Raw genomic sequence first — 13605 nt, forward strand, 5'->3', positions numbered from 1 at the left:
CAGCTGTTTATATGTCTTAAATTTGTCTTAGTTTTACTGTATAAAAATTCACAAACACAACTCTGAGTATCATACTTTCTAGTGATGTATCTATATTCATGTTGACCTAATTGGGAATATCCTATGTATTTATCAATTCTGGAGGAACAGGATCACTCTCTACTCCCCTATCTCAATGAAGATGAAAGCCAAGGAGTTCATTAGTGTTTCTGTTTATCTCCTATTTCACATCTGGGCATTCTTCTTATACTCGAAGACACCAGATAGTCCCACTGGGCCTCAGGATGCCTTTTGTCCTGATGAATTTGTGAACTCTGTTACTGCTTATAAGGTCCTCTGCAAAGCACTTAGCACAATCCTCTGTCCTAGGCAGTAATTTTGACTTTGTATTTGCTTTGATGCATTTGCTAAGCTCCTAATTCTTATTTTGATCATATGTCACTTTTCAAAATATTTGCTGTTGCAACTGCAGTGAAGCCATCCTTTTAAAATTACACACTTCCAAAGTTTTACTTAATTATGTAAAATATAGCTATTCTTACTTATTTGTCCCAGATTTCCAAAGGGCTGAATTTCAAGGCTTAGTGGGGTGCTTAGTCTTACTATTCTAACCACTAAGTCTTGTGTGAACGCCCATCTGCTGTGGCTTCAATCTACTTTTCTAGCCTTTCCTCCAAAGTACATGTAGCAAGTTTGTTCCCGCCTTACAATCAATGTGCAGATCTTACATGTTCATTATATACACATATAATGAACATGTTGGCATTCTCAAGTGATAAATTAGGAATTAATGAATTAGGAGGATGTTAGTCGGCAGAAATGTGTCCACTGTACTGCACAGCAAAAAAAAAAAAAACCACAATAATAAATTGTACTTGCCTGACACTGGAGAAACAGAATAACTCTCTTCTCAAAACGTTTTTACTTTAACTGTTCCTTCTGCCTCCAATATGACATAACCCTCCTATTCAGACATATCTGTGAGCCAAAGTACTTTTTTTTTTTTTTTTTAATGGTACTGGGAATGAAATCCATAACCGTATACATGCATGCTAGGCAAGCGCTCTACCACTGGGCTACATTCCCTATCCCTCAACATAAAAGCCAGCTGAGATTTTATTTCTTGAGGAATCTGTGACTCTCTAGTTGGAATTCATCTTTCAAAACCCTAATCTTCCATAGGTCACTCACTATTGCTTTTATAATACATAGTGAGTGTCTTCACCAAAGAGACAAGTGAGGGCTGGGGCTGTAGCTCAGTGGCAGAGTGCTTGCCCAGCATGTGTGAAGCACTGGGTTTGATCCTTAGCACTGCATAAAAATTAATTAATTAATTAAAATTTTAGAATGACATGTGATCACATAATAGAGTGTACCCCATACAGTATGCCTACAGCTGTTAGTGAGTTACTGACAGCCAGGGTCTATGTCTATTTATCTTTAACATGTTCCACAGTAGAAAGAATGTTTCATACAAGATAGTTTCCTACAAGATAGGCATTTAGTAACATTTACTGAACTATATAACCAAACAATGGAATTTTGTTATTGCTTCTTAAATCTGTTATAACTAGTTGTTTATCATTTTTACCCCCATGGGATCTACACAGCTTGAATCAAACATCATTTAAAAAAAGCCACCACCTGAGACTTTTTGTTCCTACAGAGATTTTTTTTTTTTTTTTTTTTTTGGTATGTGTGGTAATTATGTTTATTTTAACAGACTGATTTGTTTACATTTCTTGGTTTTATCAGGCTTGTCTCTGAAGTACAGAGAAACTATTTCTGGCTGTTCTGTTTTCCAAGGAAATCTTACAATTTCTTTTAAGGTCACAGAAGTCTATTACTTCCATGAGTATGCCATGCACCATGTAAGACTTTCAGTTATAAAACCTATTGTTTGCCCAAAAGTCTGGAAATGGCTCACGAGATATAATTAACTGCCTAGGTCAAACAATAAAACACAAATAGATCTTCCCCTTAGAAAAAAAGTTTTTGTTGGGCTATGTAAAAGAATCACACTTTACTAATGACTAAAAATTATGGAGTAAGAGAAAAGCTAGCTATAGCATATAAATTAAAATATACAAAAATTTCAAGCCAAAAGTCAATATAACAGTGATGTGTTGAGTTGAAGCAGCTCGTCATTCACACCAGAGACAGAACACGTACTACCACCACTCCTATCAAAAACTGTGCTGTGTGTATAAACCAATGTAATTAACCATAGAAAGGAAAGATATTTGAAGCTGGGGGGGGGGGGGTTGTACACACCTAGAGTCCCAACTCAGGAGGCTGAGGTAAGAGGATCAAAAATTCAAGACTAATTTGGGCAATTTATCAAGATCCTGTCTCATGGGCTGGAGATATAGCTCAGTTGGTAGAGTGCTTTCCTCACATGCATAAGGCCCCGAGTTTGATCCCCAGCAGCACACATGCACATACGCACATACGCATGCACGCACACATGCACACACAAAATGATTCTGTCTCAAAAAATAAAAAGGACCAGGGATACAGTTCAGTGGTAAAGCACCTAGTATGGTAAACATCAATCGGTAAATAAATATCTGCCAAATTATATACCTACAAAACCCATAAGAACCAACTAGGAAACCATTAAAACTTAAATTTATTCAATAAGAGACTGTATAGTGAATACAAGAAATAAATGATCGTTTTATATGTAAACTATGTAGGAAGATTCCAATTCAGACACAATCAAAAAGATAAAAAGTATTTTGATGTACATTTGACAGGAAACATCTAAGAGCTATATTAAGAAGTTTAAAAATGCTACAAAGATAAATTTTAAAAATGTTTGAGCCAGGTGTGGTAGTGCACATCTGTAATCCCAACGGCTTGGGAGGCTGAGGCATGAGTCCAGTCAGCCATAGCAACTTATCGAGGCCCTAAGCAACTCAGCGAGATCCTGTCTCTAAATAAAATACCAAAAAAGGACTGGGGATGTGGCTCAGTGGTTGGGCTCAATGGTTGATTCAATCCCTAGTACGACAAAAACACAAAGTTTGAGTAAAGGAAATAACATTTCTTGTTCTTGGATAAACCCAGTTATATACTGAAAGAAATTAGTCAATTCTCTCCTTAAAATTTATAAATTTGATCTGATCTAAATAAAAATATAAAAAGAATTTTGGAACTAATAATTCTAAGTTTATAGAGAATCAAAAAGTCTTAATTTTATGAGAAAATAAATGTTTGAGAGCAGCTTGGAAAATTCTGAAATAAAGAACAATAAGCAAAAGAACCACAGGATATTAAAATATACTTCAAAGTTACATATGGCTGGGTGTGGTGGCATATGCCTGTGATCCTAGTGGCTTGGGAGGCTGAGGCAGGAGGATCAAGAGCTCAAAGCCAGCCTCAGCAAAAGTGAGGTGCTAGGCAACTCAGTGAGACCCTCTAAATACAAAATATAAAATAGGACTGGGGATTTGGTTCAGTGGTTGAGTGCCCCTGAATTCAATTCCCAGTAACCCCACCCAAAAGCTACATATGGCAAAATAGTTTAGGACTAGAATATTAATAGATCAAGAGGAACAGAAGAACTCAGAAGGAAATGGAAATTCAAAGGCTTTCCTAAATATATGAAAAGATGTTCCATATGTTACACATGAGAAAAAAATCAAAACTATAATGACATACCATTTCTTTCACTTTTCAGTGATCAAAAAAAAAATAAGATTGGTAACAGCACCAGGAACGCTAGAGGCAACCATACAATCTGACTAATTGCTATGGAGGCATTTTGGCAATAAAACTAAACAGAAATTGTATATCCCCTTTAGACCATCAGTTTTACCACTAGATGTGTTCTAGATAATTCCCAAGATTCTCACAAAGGATATTATCTGTAAAACATGATTTGCAATTGCAAAAGACGGGATACAACCTAAGATTGGTACAACCACAGATTTGGTAAGATAAATTAGGGTATATCTAAACAACAGATTATTATCCAAATGATTTTTCTATAGCAATAGCATTAGTGTATTTTTGAGAAATAGTAACATTAGTTTCATGAATTATGTTTTACATCAGCAACAAAAACCACACTTTAAATTTTAAGTAACAAAAATTGTTGAGGGGTGGGGGTAGTGGAACTGTATCTTCCAGGCTAAAACCCACAATTCCAAATTCTCTCTTTAGGCTTTGAAAACACAAAGTGTCTGCTAGAAATATATATTTAAAAATACTTGAAAGTAGTATTGAAAACATTTCATTGTTTGGAATTAAAGTTTCTTGAAAACAAGAAGAATGGAGATCTTGTTAAATGTAGATCCTGATTCATTAGGTGTGGATATGTAATTTTATAACATGAGGCAATTCATTGATATGAAATGATCTTTGTATTTCTAACCTGAAAAAGCAACATGTCAAACCAACCTGTGTAAAAAACAAAAGATAATTACACACATGCACATAAATTCATAGAATCCCTCTGACATATTCATAAGAAACTAATTTTTTTTCCCCTGGGGGAGAAGATAAAGGAGTAAAAGGAACCCCTCCCCCCCGCTTTTTTTTTTACACATTCAGTTTGATTTTAAAAACACGTATTACTTAAGTAAAATTCAAAAAGATGCTCTACATCATTAATCAGTAGGGAAATGAAAATTAAAACCACTAGATCTACACCCATTAGAATGGCTATTAAAACAATAAAAACAACCAAATAAAAATTGACAAGTGTTGCTGAGAAAATGGAAAAATCAGAACCCCTTGTGCATTGCTGGTGGGTTTTAAAACAGTGCAGATGCAGCTACTGTGGAATATACTATTGCAAGCTCCTCAATAAGTTAAACGTAGAATTACCTTATGATTCAGCAATTCCATCTCTGAGCATATACTAAAAAAAATCGAAAGTGAGGGCTTAAACAGATTTTTGTACACCCATGTTCATAGCAGCAGTATCTGAATCAGGCAAAAGGATGAAACAACCCAGTGTCCATCAACAAGTGAATGGCTAAATGTAATGAGGTCTACACACACAAGGGAATATAAAAAGAAGGCAATTCCGACACATGTGACAGCATGGATAAACCTTGAATACACACACTGTGCTAAGTGAAATAAGCCAGTCACAAAAGGACAAATACTGCTGTTTCCAGTTATATGAGGTACCTAGAGTGATCAGACTCATAGAAACTGGATGGTAACTGCCAGAGGCTGAGGGGCAATGGGAAGTTATGTATAATGGCTACAATCAAGAAAATGTTGTAGAGACAAGGGTGATGGCTGCACAACAATGTGAAATGTACTTAATGCTTTACTTAATTCATATTGTGTATATTTTACCACAATTTTTTAGAAAGAAATGCCCAAATAAAGACTTATAGCAAGTAAAACCAATGAATTTGTCAATTAAAAATTTTCTCATTAAGAAAGGCTCAGGCTCAGATGGCTTCATTGATGAATTCTATCAAACATTTAAAGAAGAAATAACATTAATTCTCCACACACTCTTGTGGAATATAGAGGTAGCAACATTTTTCCAGCTCATTCAATGAGAATGACATTACACTTATACCAAAGCCAGAAGATATCACAAGAAAACTATAAAGTGATATCCCTCATGAATACATAGCAAGAATCCTTAATAACATACTAGCAAACCAAATCCAGCAAGATACACAAAGGACGTATACCATGACGAAGCAGCACTTATTCCAGGAATTCAAGACTGATTCAGCAAATTCAAAATTCAATTAAGGAAATCTATCATATTAACAGAAGGACAAAGCCCAAACGACTACCTTGATAGACACCAGACCATCACATTGACAAAGGAAGGAAAAACTTCTGACAAAATCCAAGATCTATTCATGATAAAAATACTCAACAAACTGGGAGAAGGACAGGTTGAAAAAGGACAAGTATGAAAAACATACAACTCATATCATATTTAGTGGTAAAAGTTTGAATGCTTTCCTTCCAAGATGAGCAACAAATCAAGGATATCTACTTGTACCATTTCTGTTCAGTACTGTACTGAAGGGTTTAGCTACTGCAATCATGCAAGAAAAAGAACTGAAAACTTGGGAGAAACCAGAAATGAAAACCTATGTTCACACAATCACAACAGCCAATGGTGAAAACGATTCACCTTGAGCATGAAGAAACAAAACACAGTATATTCATGTAGTGGAATATTATTGAGCAATAAAAAGGAATCATCAACTATTGATACATTTCACAGTATGATGAGCCTCAAAACATTAAGCTTAAGTGAAAATCAGACATAAAAGACTACATAATTCATGAAAAGAGCAGAAAGGGCAAATCTACAGAGACAAAGTAGATGAGAGGTTGCATGTGCCTGGAGGTAGTAATGGGGGCTGACTGCTAATGCTTCTGGAGAGATGCAAATGTTCAAAAGCTGTACTGTGGTGACTGTTGCACAACTGCATTTATTAAGTCACTGTATTCGACCCTTTAAATCCGTGTATTTTTTTTTTGAGAGAGAATTTTTTAATATTTATTTATTTTTTATATTTATTTTATTTTTATGTGCTGCTGAGGATCGAACCCAGCGCTCCGCGCATGCCAGGCGAGCGCGCTACCGCTTGAGCCACATCCCCAGCCACAAAATGCGTGTATTTTATGTAAACTATACCTTAAAAAGCTGTTGAAAAATTAAAAAAAAAAATAGATAGTCATTATAATAATATTCTTTACATTATCAAAACTATTGCTTTAGTCCCATATTTTCACATGCTGGAAAAAAGATATGGGAAGAGAGACTTAAATATTATAATTATGCTTTCCTCTGTTTTAATGAACTAGAAACATGTAGAAATACTGTACTTAGGAAAAGAGAATCTGCTTCAAGGCACAGATCTCAGAATGGATTATGGAAGACGTTTTATTACAAACCTCCCTCAATCCCTTCATAAACATGAGTGATGAAAATTAAACTACCTTAGGGCAAAAAAAAGCATTAGTTTTACAATTCCTATTAAAGAATCCCTTTCTTGAACATCATCTGTCTGGTTATCCATCTTTGAGAGAGCTAAAGTTCACTCAGTTGTGCTTTCAATAAAATTTAGATATTTTAGATCTTTAAGGCTCTCCTTCAGATATATGGTCAATCAGGGACAATATAAACCATTTTTTTTCCTCTCACAGTAAATTCTTAGTCTTAACCACTGAGCACCTTGGGGCTGTCAAGCTGACACTATTTTCATAGGTCTTCGCCACTCCCCCTCCTGTCCCTACTATTCCCATTCTTTCTATTTCTCATGCTCTCGGAAAATTCTGGCATCTGTTCCTCTTTTAGTCTTGCCTAATATGTAAACTCCTAGCTTCATCTATCTGGTCAGCCCCTTTATTAGGGGAAGGGGTAAACAGGATCTTCTTGGCTGTTTAATCCTATTGGCTCAGCTGCTTCTCCCAGTTGCTTGGTCCCACAATTCTAACACCTTAACATCCACTCAACAGCATTTCTAAGTAACTCATTAGGTCTTTTATACAATTCTCTTTACAGAGTCTAATGGCACATTTTTAACCAAAGAAATCTGCTTCCCTAAAAGGCACACTCATACATTGCTCGTGGGACTGCAAATTGGTGCAACCATTATAGAAAGCAGTATGGAGACTCCTCAGAAAACTTTTTTTTTTTTTAGTTGTAGATGAACAAAATATCTTTATTTTATTTATTTTTATGTGGTGCTGAGGAGCGAACCCAGTGCCTCATACATGCCAGGCAGGTGCTCTACCACTGAGCCACAACCCCAGCCCTGAAACTACCATTTGGCCCAGTTATTCCATGTCTTAATATATACCCAAAGGATTTAAAATAAGCATACTATAGTGACCCAGCCACATAAGTTTTTATAGCAGCTCAATTCACAACAGCTAAGCTATGGAACCAACCTAGACACCTCAACAGATGAATGGATAGAGAAATGTGGTACACATACACAATGGAATATTACTCAGACATAAAGAATGAAATTATGGCATTTGCCGGTAAATGGATGGAACTGGAGACTATCATGTTAAGTGAAATAAGCAAATCTCAAAAAAAACAAAGGCCAAATGTTGTCTCCCATACATGGATTCTAACACACAATAAGGGAGGGAAAGGGAAGAACAGAAGTTCATTGGATTAGAAAAAGGTGAATGAATGGAAGGAATAGGAAAGACAGAATGAAGTGCACATCACTTTCCTATGTTCATATACAAATACACGACCAGTTTAACTCTACATCATGTACAGCCACAAGAATGGGAAGTTATACTCCATGTATGTATAATATGACAAAATACATTCTACTGTCATGTATATCTAAAGAAGAAAAAAATTATAAAAAGAAATTTGCTTCTTTTGCTGGTACATCTTCCCATATTCAGTCACTTCTATTGGTTTGGTTTACTAAATATGGTCAAAGCCTGCAGTAGATGAAAGACATGAAGATAGATTAAACAAAGTTACATTAGTAAAACAAATAGTAAGAGTAAACAGAATTGCTGGTAAGGTGGGGAAAATGTATTCTCATATTCTATTGGTAAAATAGAAAACTGCTGGGCAATTGAGCCTATCAAAATTTTAAGAAGGTATATTATTGGATACTATTAAATCCATATTCTATCATTATATTACAAAAGCACTACAGCCAGCGCTCAACAATCTCTCTACACAATGGAATTTGCTGTAATATTGCTTTAACTGTACGAAGAAAACCCACTAAGTTTTAAGTTCCATACAAGCAGGGAATAAATCTGTTTTTTGTTCACTGAAGTACAGCCAGTTCCTTAACCAATGCCTACCAGAGCTGTTCAGAAAGATTTGTTGAGTAAATAAATAAATGATGGAGGAGATTGGAAGGTTGGTCTATTCTTGGACCCCCAGTAGTGTTTAGAAAGCCAGGGACAATTTTTCCATTTGAAATTGCTAGGTTTTGAGTTCAACAGTCACTGCACTTTCAGCTCTCTTATAAGTTTTTGGTCAAATACTCTTTGCTGATCACTAGAGCAAATGGCAGAGGGATTTAAGTATTCAGAACAAACCAGTCACAAAACAAATGGGCTACTGGTGTTAAAGCGACATTTATGTTTGGAGTGGGGCAGCACTCTGGTTTTGCAGATAACCAGAGGCAAGGAAGTTTATTTTTTTCAATTCAACTATTATTAATTTTTTTTTTGCCTTGGTTAAGTATAAAAGACTTAATTTTTAGAGTCACAAATCAGGACTCTGAAATGCCCAAGGGTAAATTATCTATTTAGGGCACTACTGAACAAGGTATATAACTTGTTTTTATGTCACACATAGCTTTTCAGAGTTTGAGGAAATCATGAAAGGAAAAAAACGTACCATACTGAGTTTGTGATAAAAAGACCTTTCAAAGGCTTGAAATGACATTACATCATATAGACACAAGAGGGCACTCTAATCAACCAGCTAGGAGAAACAGAAGAGAGAAAAAGCAGGTTGACATTTTAACAACCACACTGCAATAGGTGCATCAAGCACTGATAAATTTTTGAATGCTTATTATGTATAGCAAGAGATTTTCTGTTCAGGATCCAAGTTATAGGAAATTAAAAGAATTCTGTGACTATAAACAGGAGAGAAAAAATCCAACATGCTCAGACCCAAGGTGAGGATTAACCACACCCCTTTCTAATGATTTCTTAAACTGACCTTGGGGTAGGATTCACACCTTTCAAGCAAAGATCTTCTATATAATCTACAACACCACTTGGTGTTCCCTTGTCCTCTACTGGGAGTAGTCCATGAATTCATTTCTTTGCTCCATCTGTTTTCCCCAGAGTAACAGTGAGTTAAAAGTTTGAGCCAGTAGAAATGAAACGGCATTTTGCACAAAGGCACAAACACCATTGAAAAATACATTTCATGGCCTTCTCAACTTTTTACATTTGTAAATACAACTATAGCATAAGATTTTCTTCATCAAATTCAATAAATATAGTATAATACAGATTCAAATGACTTTTCTTTCAGACCTTTCACAACAGAGTAACTATAATTCTGAAAAGAGCCATGGATAGTGAGGCAGATGGCTCAATCACAAAGGATTATCATTAATCTTAAAGTCATATTCAAATTTGAGTCTCAGCAAGACTATACATAATTCCATGTCATAGATTTCTGGGGTCAAATGTAATGCTTAAAATTTAAAGTGCTGAAACTTTAATGCCAAGGTTATTCTGTGGTTGCATGGAAAGTCTCTGTTGACTGAATAAGCTATAAAATTCAAACTCTTGAACTATCTAGAAAGTACATGTGCTACATTCTTGAACTTCTTAATATTTTGTTCATCTTAATCTTCATCTGTTTGAATGATTGGATTCCTAGCCATGATGTTTACAACTTACTTACTGTAAATGTACTAAATAATTTTGTGGTCTATGGTCTTTTGTTAATAAGGACTGTGGTGAATTCTAGTTCCTATCTGTAGCTGAGTGGCCATTAGGGTAGCCGTAGGCTCAATCTATTCTAATAAGCAAACATATCCTAAAATGAGCTAATTAGAAGATAACATTTCCAATTTTCTTGTTCTTTCTAAAAGGATTAATTGAAAAGACCAATGAATATTTTTAAAGTTGCCCAAATATGACATAATATTATATATATAGGCAGTGATTAAGATCCTTTGATCACTATCCAAACAATACATTAGAATGACACTGTCTTCATGTGGGTGGGTGAAAAGCCACTAAGAAAGAGATATGCAAAGTTAGAGAATTACCAAATGGTATTTGGAAGCTAAATTTAGATAATATAGGGCTGGGGTCATGGCTCAGTGATAGAGTGCTTGACTAGCATGCATGAAGCACTGGGTATGATCCTCAGCACCATATAAAAATAAGATACTGTGTCCAGCTAAAGCTAAAAAATAAATATTTTTTAAAAATTTTAGATAATATTTAAAGCTAATTTAAAAAATAGCCTTACATACAATTACTCAGTAGGCACTTTATCCTCCTTTCTAGGGCTGGGGATGCTGCTCAGTGGTAGAGCATTTGCCTAGTGTATGGGGGGGGGGGGGCACATTCAATCCCCCTGTATAGGGTGCTGGAGTCCCTGCCCCCAATTAGCAACAGATTATTCAGTCAGGGAGACTTGGGTTCAGATCTTGGCTCTATTACATTTTTTTAATTTGAGTAACTGTTGAATCACTTATTTCACTTCCTCAAATTTCAAATTTTTAATCTGTAAAATGGGAATGCTATCACCCAGATGAAATGATTAAATGGCACACTGTATAAGTACTTAGCACAAGGCCTGGCACATTGTGCTCTATAAAAGGTAACAATTATTCTTTTTACTCCAAAGATTATGGCTTACTGTAATTTTGTTAACTTCATCTGTGATTTTTTTCTCAATGTTATTCATATACTTTGACAGTCCTTCAGAAATTATTTATTCAACTATTTAGTGAGGTCACACTCTTTGTCAGGCTCTTGGAATATAAAAGTTTACATAAGGGAGGACAGACACTAAACATATAATTACAGGTCCTACTAGCAGGAAGGGTGCCATGGAAGCAATTAACAGGAGTACTTAATTCAAGAAGAACTTGAAAAAGTGCTATTTAGATAGAGACTTGAAATATGAAGACATTAGCCAGGCAAAAAATGATTGTGGCAGGCAATGTGACATACTCAACGTTCCAAAGGCAAAAGAGAAAAGGGTGAGTTCAAGAGACTAAACTTGTCCTATATGATTGGGGGGAAAAAAGAGCAAGGAAGAAGGTTAGATATGGGCTTAAAAAGGTTAGCAGAATCATATTCTTCAGGGCCAAATCAACCAAGTTAAGAATTATAAGACTTGATCCTAAGGGCAAAGGAAGCTATAAGGCTTTATGGAACACATTTAAAACAACTGCTGGGATGCAGAGTACAGAATGGATTTGAGAGAATGAATGAATGAATGAATGAATGCAGAGACCAGTTAGATAGTTTTACTGCATTTTAATTGTTAAGTGAAAAGAGCAGTATTAGTGAAACTGGAGAGAAATAGACCTATTCAAGAAACTTTTACTAAGGAAACAGAATCACCAAGATATGAGCAGGGCTGTTGATATCAATATGGCGGTTGTCAACCAGACAAAGACAGATACTTTTTTCCAAAGATACTTTGGAAAGTCTTAATCTAAAAAATAAGAATGTGCTGAACAAAATGTATTTCTGTGTACTGTGATTATCAATCTTATTTTTATTGGAGGAAGGGCTGCTGGGGATTGAATCCAGGGCCTTGCACATGCTATGCAAGTGATCTACCACTGAGCTAAACCCCCAGCCCTTATGATGTAAATGCAGCCTGCCTCATATTCCTGAAGCAGTACACAGGGCTAAAAATTTCAGGACACAGGAAGATGTATGCAAACCCTTTGGGAGGCACAACACAAAAGTCTAACTTAATGAGGAACAATGCTTTTGAAACTACTTTGGTAGTGTGATAAAGATTCCACATTATAGGCCATCAATCTTTCAACTTCAGAAGTTTTTAGTATGCAACCATGGTTTGAAAGTAAAGAGGGAGGGAATATCAATAGAAACACTTCCTTTTTCTCTGAGGCATCTTTTGATTCTTACAGAGAAGAAGTCATTTTCTTTTTTGCTTTTCATGTTTTCACATCTCTAAATAAATTAAACAGGATTTCATGAGCAAACCAAAGTGTATGTAAAGTAATGCCTGATACCATCATGAATGTGTTAAGCAAAATTTTTTTCACAGTTGCCTGCCTTCTGAAACTAAACTGAGCATATCATATATGATTCTTTTTTTCTTGTGTGTGGTATCAGTGATTGATTTCAGGAGCATTCTACCTGAGCTACATCCCCATCACTTTTTCAAAGTCTTATTTTGAGACAGGGTCTTGGTAAGATACCCAGGTTGCGCTCAAACTTGGGATCCTCCTGCCTCAGTCTCAAGAGTAGCTGCGATACAGGTGGGCACTGCCACACCTGTCTTGATTTAGTTTTTATTAGGATATATGTTCTATGTTTCAACCATTAAGGTGCCAAGCTCTTTTGATCCTATAGGTTGAAATCTTCATGGAAGGTCCTGTCCCACTATTTTTTTTTTTAGGTGTTGGAAATTGAACTCAGGCTGTCATGCATGCTAAGCAAGCACTCTACCACTGAGCTACATTCCCAGGCTCCTACTTATCCTTTTTATCAGTTCAATCTCACCTTCCAGAAAGTTGTCCTCCCCAATCATCTGTTCTCTCATTTCACCAAACCCTGAATATGCCTTTATTTTACTGTGATCACAAGTGAATTGAAATTTTATATTGCTCTTCTATCTTCTTCCTTACGTAGGGCAAGGGCTTCCCTTAGAGCAAGAGTTGTAACTTTCAATCTGAACTGTTAAATGTGTAGCACACTAACACAGAGGCAAAGATATTCTCAAGGCTTACTAACCTGTATCCTTCCCCTTTCCTAAATGGCTTCAAGGGAGACAGTTTTGGAGTTGAATCTACTTTTAAGACTTTCTGACTTTCACTAAGAAAACAGCTGGTGAAATCAAATTAGAGTAGGTGGGTTGTAGTCATTGGAAAAGCATATTAAAATAACTATAAATAAATCTTAAAAAATAAAAACAAACATTTT

The 13605-nt window shown here is 35.6% G+C and overlaps 1 protein-coding gene across 2 annotated transcripts in view; it reads right to left on the reverse strand.

Moving 5' to 3' along the window:
- The window catches only part of Ints9 (integrator complex subunit 9), an 87816-nt gene that overhangs the window by 72830 nt on the left and 1381 nt on the right, over positions 1-13605 (reverse strand). The window lies entirely within an intron of this gene.

This window comes from Marmota flaviventris, chromosome 3 (genome assembly GCF_047511675.1).
Source record: "Marmota flaviventris isolate mMarFla1 chromosome 3, mMarFla1.hap1, whole genome shotgun sequence".
Classification (NCBI taxonomy): domain Eukaryota; kingdom Metazoa; phylum Chordata; class Mammalia; order Rodentia; family Sciuridae; genus Marmota; species Marmota flaviventris.